Source organism: Penaeus monodon, chromosome 1 (assembly GCF_015228065.2).
Source record: "Penaeus monodon isolate SGIC_2016 chromosome 1, NSTDA_Pmon_1, whole genome shotgun sequence".
NCBI lineage: Eukaryota > Metazoa > Arthropoda > Malacostraca > Decapoda > Penaeidae > Penaeus > Penaeus monodon.
This window is the reverse complement of record NC_051386.1, coordinates 57,085,768-57,093,267: the sequence shown is the minus strand read 5'-3', so window position 1 is coordinate 57,093,267 and position 7,500 is coordinate 57,085,768. Positions and strand designations below refer to the sequence as shown.

At 34.5% G+C, this 7,500-nt stretch overlaps 1 protein-coding gene across 4 annotated transcripts in view; it reads left to right on the top strand.

The window, feature by feature from the left end:
* LOC119574649 (3'(2'),5'-bisphosphate nucleotidase 1-like) overlaps positions 1 to 438 on the top strand; it is an 11,820-nt gene extending 11,382 nt beyond the window's left edge. For all 4 annotated transcript variants that reach the window (XM_037922052.1, XM_037922034.1, XM_037922045.1 and 1 more), the window contains one exon: positions 1 to 438. This exon is cut by the window's left edge and continues 316 nt beyond it. The gene's annotated coding sequence lies outside the window, so the exon portion shown is untranslated.
* Positions 439 to 7,500: the final 7,062 nt, after the last annotated feature.

The window sequence follows — 7,500 nt, the reverse complement described above, 5'->3', positions numbered from 1 at the left end:
TATATATATATATATATATATATATATATATATATATATATATATATATATATATATATATAAATATTTATTAATGTATATATTTATATATGTTTATGTATATGAATTGGGATACTCTTGTATTTCTTTGTATGTTACCACATTTTGATGTAGATTTGAATGTAATGTTTCTATTTTTTAAAGTGTATTTTATTTCATGTTAAAACTAGAAAAAATGGTGTATTTAATTTCTTTGTTTTGTTAAGAACATGGTAATTATTAGAGATGACTGGAGATCATTGGGCTTTCATTCCAGTTAACCCGATGCCACTAGGAATGGCATGTAAAAGTACTTGCCATGCCATTATGAGTTTAGTTTATTAATTGTCTTTACACATAGCTGACTCCAAGATGGCATGTACTTAGTTACCATTGAGCCAATTACAAGTATTTTCTATCTCACCTGTTTCCCCTTTTCCTTGATTTTTGGAAATGTTTTATTTTTATTTTAAATTGCTGTTAGTTATATCAATGAAATATAATAGTTATTAAGCCCATGATAATAATATCCCTGATATTGATATGATTATTAAGAAAGAGAAAAAGAATTAAAAAACTCAAGGAAATGGTGAGTTTGCGAGGTTTAATATTAGACTTCTTGACGGCTAAGCAATTGTGGAACCATTTTTGTGTATAGACGTTTCACAAAATACTACACTGAACACTACATTTTCTTGGCAGCATTTAACCCATAATTGACGGGTAGCATTCATAGAGGCCGGGGCCTAGCTGCCGGGGGCTTATATCGTCGCCCGAGCATGCGCGACCACTCATGCCAAATACCAGCATCCCATGCCGTTTCTTCGTAATACTACGAAGATATGTTGTATTTTCAATTTTCATTATTTTTAACAGTCTCTACTTGCCAAACTTCCTGATAAATCGAGACTGAAGGGTATTTTTGTTGTTATATAGACTCCATAGTTGATCATTATTCGGTCTATAGTCCGAATAAAATAAGCAGTGTGTGGCATCATGGAGTTGAAATTGTCAGTTTGTTGCATTTTTTTTGTTTGTTGCATGGTAAAAATGAGAAAGTGTTAGAACCGACTTAATCGCACTTTCAATGGCAAAAAAATAATCTTTTGCCGTGATTGTAACAAAAAAAACCTCATGGCATGTCCATGCATACTCTATGGCATGTGCGTACGTGCCCCCGGCAGATGGTCCCGCCATGCCATGGCATGTGTGTACATGCCACCCGTCGGCAATGGGTTAAATAATGAGTCCCTGGGTTTGCAAGACTTCTTAGTATAGGGAATAACTGTTCAGTGGACTCTAGCAAAAGGTAAAAGGCGTATCTAACAGTGGCTCTCTTTTCCTCCCAGCAATATGTGTGAAGTGTGAGGATTTACTGACCACCATATAAACCTGCTAAGTTTGAATGGGATATACACCTTATGAAAGGTCTGTTTGAAGCACACATATAAATGAAATAAAAAGAGTTCCCTGTCATGAACCAAATGACCTCAAGATAACTATAGGTCTAGGTGAACAACATTCCAGAGGTGCAACTCCTGTTACTGGTCACTGTGCTAGGTGCCTCCACTGAAAGCTTGCCTCATACCTTGCGGGTTCGTGAGCCTTTTACTTTTATTGCTTTGTTTTTATTTTTGGTGCCTCAGTTGTTTTACATGTATGTATGTATGTATGTAAATTATGTATGAATGTATGCATATATGTATGAATGTATGCATATATGTATATATGTGTACATATGTATATATGTATATATGTATATATGTATATATGTATATATATATATATATACATATATATATCTATATCTACATGTGTATGTATGTATGTATGTATGTATGTATGTATGTATGTATGTATGTATGTATGTATGTATGTATGTATGTATATATATGTGTACATATGTGTTTGTATGTGTATGTATGTATATATATGTATATGTATATGTATATGTATGTCTATATATATATATATATATATATATATATATATATATAGTATATATATTATATATTATATATATAATATATATATATATATATTGTATCTTATATATATAATTATATATTATATATATATATATATATATATATATATATATATATATATATATATAATTTATATATATTTATATATATATATATATTTATATATATATATATATATATAATATATATATATATTATGTATTATATAATAGTATATATATATATTTATATAGTATATATATATTATATATATATTTATTATATATATATATATATTATAATATACATATATTAATAAGTTTAATTATGTGAGTTTGTTATTATAGGGACTATATATTTGTATTATTTGTACATCATTTTATATCTAGACTTTATGGAAGATTGGTCTAGATAGTAAAATATTTGATATGAACAGTAATAATATTCATAGAATATATGTATGATGGAAACAAAAACAAAAAACATTGATGGATCACATTTTAACATGAGGGCAAAACATGGGAAGCTTGTGGTCTAGTTACTCATATAAGAGTAATTGCTAGTTGAATTGAACATTCATGTAGTCTCAGAGTATGATTCAAATTGCTCATTGGAGAGTTGTCCCCTCGACTTGTTGGCACAAACATCTCATCATGTGGCCTTGACAGAAGACAGCTCAAAGAAACAATGGTATGGCAGAGAACAGGATGGTGAGGACCAAGTAGCAGGTTGGCAGCGATTGAAGGTGATGAGGGAGGGTCGTCCACATTTTCTTTTTTGTTGGCAGCAAAACAATGGAACTAGTATCATAAGTTGTGGTCAGGGTGAGGGAAGGAGATAAAGTGATGAAGAGCTGCTTTTATACCACCAGTTCAAAGGAGTAAGCAGCAGAGGCTAAATATAATATAGGAATGTCAGATGGAGTTTGACTTCATAATACATTGTATATAATTAAAGGAATTCTAAGGATCACTATGTTATAACTTGAATCCAAAATCTATTTTTAAAATTACTTGAAATGATCATTGAAACAGAGGAATAATTTTTCAACCTATGCTTGGTTGTGCATAAATAGTTGTGCAAGACAGTAGAGACTGTAATCTAGATTCGAAGTGTGGGTACAAGTGCACCCTGGTTTCAAAAGGAGACCAAATCCCATAAAATAAAAGTATTATTTAGAAAATCTGAACAGGGGAAGTACATAATATAAAATGATGATTCAGTTCTCCATTATGCTTAGTTTCAGATCTTGTGTCAAAGATATTAATACAATTTATGTTAGCCCATATAAATTTACATTAAAGACAATTTTTTTCAGAAGTTGGACAAAAACTAAATGTTGTGTTGATCAATATTACAGAGAATAAAGGTTTGAAAAGAGATGTACTAAGAAACTGAACTCAGAACCCCCTCAAATTTAAATAGACTTGTTAGGAAGTTTACTGCACTGTAAACATTTTTGTTGGCATTTCCTGTGGTAGTTTTTTTAAATAAAAAACTTACAGATATTGCTGCTTATAGCAAAGAAATAGTTTTTGTAATAGTATTATACTGCAAATATATCACAGAGAATATAAAGGTAAACCTGTTTAGTGTATTATTTTCCTGATTGATAAAAAAAAAAAGAAAAATATAAATTGCCACCATATTCTATTTGCTACCCCTCTATACCCTTTTCTTTCACTACCATTCTTTCCTACATTGTTCTACAACTTTTGATATTTAACACATCGTATTCTTATTCTTAACTTATTTTCTCCAATCTTTTTGCCACAATACCCACCTAATCCCTTGCTTGTTTTTGTGGAGGGGGTTAGGAGATGGAGACTGGAACCTCAGCCCTTGCCTCAACTAATTTTGCATGATCTTGTCTTTTCCCCCTTTCCTTTTCTTTCGTTCTTTGTTCCTTTCTTCTGCCCACTTAATAAGGTGTGAGGGCTGTGCTGAAAGGATGAAAGGCTGGCTTTGTGTCAGTCATGAACGGCCTCCAGGGTAGACTGTTCCCTCTCCCCATATATTACAGACTCACCATGACCAATAATAAAGATTTTTACCCTTACTAGGGGCATTAAGGCAATTTGATTTCATGGGTTTTCTTACCCCTGCCTCTTTTTTGACCACGGCTCCGACCACTGATACTAATACCCCTTTGGTGTTTGCTGTCAACTTTATCCATTCCGAATCATCCGCTCAGGTCATTACTCAACCTCCAGAATACACTCCTTCCTCTCTTTGAACATTCTCCACTCCATCTCTTCATCGTCTACCCCTTCCAGCCTTATTACTAATCTTTATCGTTAATGTCCTCTTCCCAAAAGTACTACCTCTCTCCATATCACCCCATATTCCTCCCTCCCTCATCCATGTGCTTCCACCTCTGCAAACCTTTTGAGTGCCCTTTTTGGCCCAGCCAAATGGGATTGATTCTTTGTAATTCTCCCTATGGCCCTGTACTCTGACAATACCCCTCTTTCAACAATGCATTCTGTGGGAGCTGCCCTGCCTACAGGCTCGAATCTGAGGTAGCAGTTCGCTCTGGTCCTCTTCCATATTCTCAAGAAATCTCAGGATCTCCCCCAGTATCTTTTCTCTCTACCATGAACCATACTATCTCTACTTCTACTCTTCCCCAGGCAAATTCGTTTTCCAGTCTAAATCCACATACTGCAATCTCTATCACTTCCCCGGTGCCTACCCCTCCTCCTCCTCACTCTACCCTGTCGCGCCAGACAGTTTAAACGTTCTACTCCATCATCTATCACATCCTCTCCTACACCCATCTCTCCCTCTGCTCCTCGGACATCTATTCACTCTTCTCCACAGAAAGTCTTTGTCTCTCAGTCCTCTTTACCCAGCTCCCCTCTAGAAACCCTTGAAGACATCCAAAAGTTCCTAAACATGACCCAAGAGAATGCTCCTCTTCCTCATCCACCCTCTAATCCCTCTATACCTATTCGCTCTACATTCAAAGTATTTGCCGTTATCCATCTTCCTCCTCCTCAAGTTCTTACCCCTCTTCCTCCCACTCACCCAAAAACACCCCATCCTCTCCTCCTCCGTGTGCATCACCATTCCCTCTTCCTTCCCCATTATCCTAACATTCTTCCCGATACTTCACCACCTTTCCCTGTTCCCTTATCTCATTCTCTGGTTAGAAATTCTACAACTATAATTTCTTACCGCATTACCCTTTGATTATTTCAAAATAGCTCTTCTGCAGTTTTCCCCATACCCTCCATTTGATCTGATCGCTGTATACTTTTAAATTTCATCCCCTTTCACAAATCCCCACCGTATTCCATTTGCTCCCCCCATAACCTTTTCACAATCATTTTATGTTACAGCGTTCTATAACCTTTGACATCTTACACATCATATCCTGATCGTAAACTCATTTCCACCCTTTTCGCCACAATACTTTACCATAGTGCTATATGACCTTTTACTGCTAACCATTAACCATTTGAAAAATATATATGATTATCATATATTCATTTATAACTAAAAATCTTCAGATGTAGAAATTTGTAATTGAGTTTTCAAAAACACTAAGGAAAACAGCATACAGTAATGATGGTTACTTGTCTTTGCGTTGTCCTTTCATTTTAAGAATTGGTCTGTGAAATTAGTGACTGAATTAATTCAGCTTACTAAAACACAGTATTACAAATGTGGATAAAGTGGTGCAGAATTCCACAGCAATGAATAAAAATTTTTATATATTTTGATGAAAATTACTGATATATTTATGTAATGATTTATACAAAAACTATTATAAGGTGTTTTTTTTTTTTTTTTTTTTTTTTTTTTTTTTTTTTTTTTTTTTTTTTTTTACTACAAACTCACTTAGAGAGGGTGTTTTTTTATTTATTTTATTTTATTTTATTTTTTATTTTTTTTATTTTTTTATTTTTTATGAAACATGAAATAGGTGTACTGCAAATTACATACCTGGTTTACATTCCATCTTATTTATAATCATAGTGAGTTGCAGTGATATTCACTTAGACTTGTATCCTTTCATGTGTGGTATGCGATCCATTGTAATGTGCTCAGCTCAAAGTCTTACCGACCCTTTTTAAAATCTCACACTGCTAGTAGATGGTAACCTTGACCATTCCTTGCACAAGGGTTAGTTAGAAGCAAAAAGCAAACAAACAAACAAACAAACATATATAAGTGTAATTTTACTGAATTCACAAGAACGTTGTACCCCAACCGCAAATCATTATTTCTCATTTGTTATCATCTTCAAATTTTGCCACCAACCTCTACGTGCTGTGTGGACTTGGATACTCGATCCACAAAATCTTTAAGGGATGATGCTGAGAAGATAAAAATAAAATATAATGGTTCTTGTTGAGAGGATTCTGCTAGTAAATAGTAGATGATGCTTCAAATTCATAAGAAATGTAATGTTATGTGATATTCATATAGCCTGATATAGTTTATGTGCTCTACGTGAATTCCTTATTCATAACTGCCCGTAAATAATTCTGTATATTTATTGAAATAAAAAGAGAGTGAGAGAAAAAAAATGAATGGCAGGAAACGCTATTATTATAATAACATTTCTTTCATTTCTTTTGTCACTGATAAGAAACAAACATTTTTGTATATATTATAACTGCACACCATTTATTCATTCATTAATTAGTAACGCAATTTGGTACTGAATCATATGACTCCATGTGACTGAAGAGTTGATGTTGTTTCATTTTGATATAAAATGGTATGTTAATTGGCAACACGGTGGCGATAATGATGATAACAATAATGATAATTGGTAGAATGGGATAGATTTCGTAATTTCATGCCTGTATGCTTTGCGCGAGTGTGTGTATGTGTGCGTGTGTGTGTGTGCGCGCGCGCGCGCGCGCGTGTGTGTCTCAGATATCAACTTACGAAATCTATCCCATTCTACCTGTTATTATCATTTTTATCATCATCATCATTATCACCATCATTATCATTCATCAAGACAAGTACACTGTATTGAAGTTGTTAGACCATCAGTTTAATCTATCGCACGAGAGGGGGGGATGTAAAGAAGGAAGGTTGTAGGAGAAGGAGAAAGGAAGGGGAAGAAGAAAGGGGATTTAAAAAAAGAAAAGGAAAAGGGGGAGAAAAGGAGGGGAAGAAGGCTTAAAGAGGAAAGATAGGAAGGGTGGGTAAGGAGCTTAAAAACAAAGGGAGGGAAGACGTAGGGGACTTCATAAGGGAAGAGGGAGTATGTAAAGGGAATGAGAGGGGAAGGAAGAAAGAGGCTCAGAGATAAGAGAGGATTGGGGGATGGGGGGAAGGGGATAAGGGAGCAAAGGAGATGGAGGATATTAAGGAGGAATAAGAGGGAAATGTGAGGGAGCAGAGGCAGGGCTAAAAATGGATGAATTTAAGGATGGTTGGGGAGAGAGAGGGGAGAGGGGAGGCAAAGCTGGAAAGAGAAAGAGAGAGGGAGAGAGGAGGCAAGAGGTAGAAGGAGGAGGGTGAAAGAGGGAGAGAGTAGAAAGAAGTA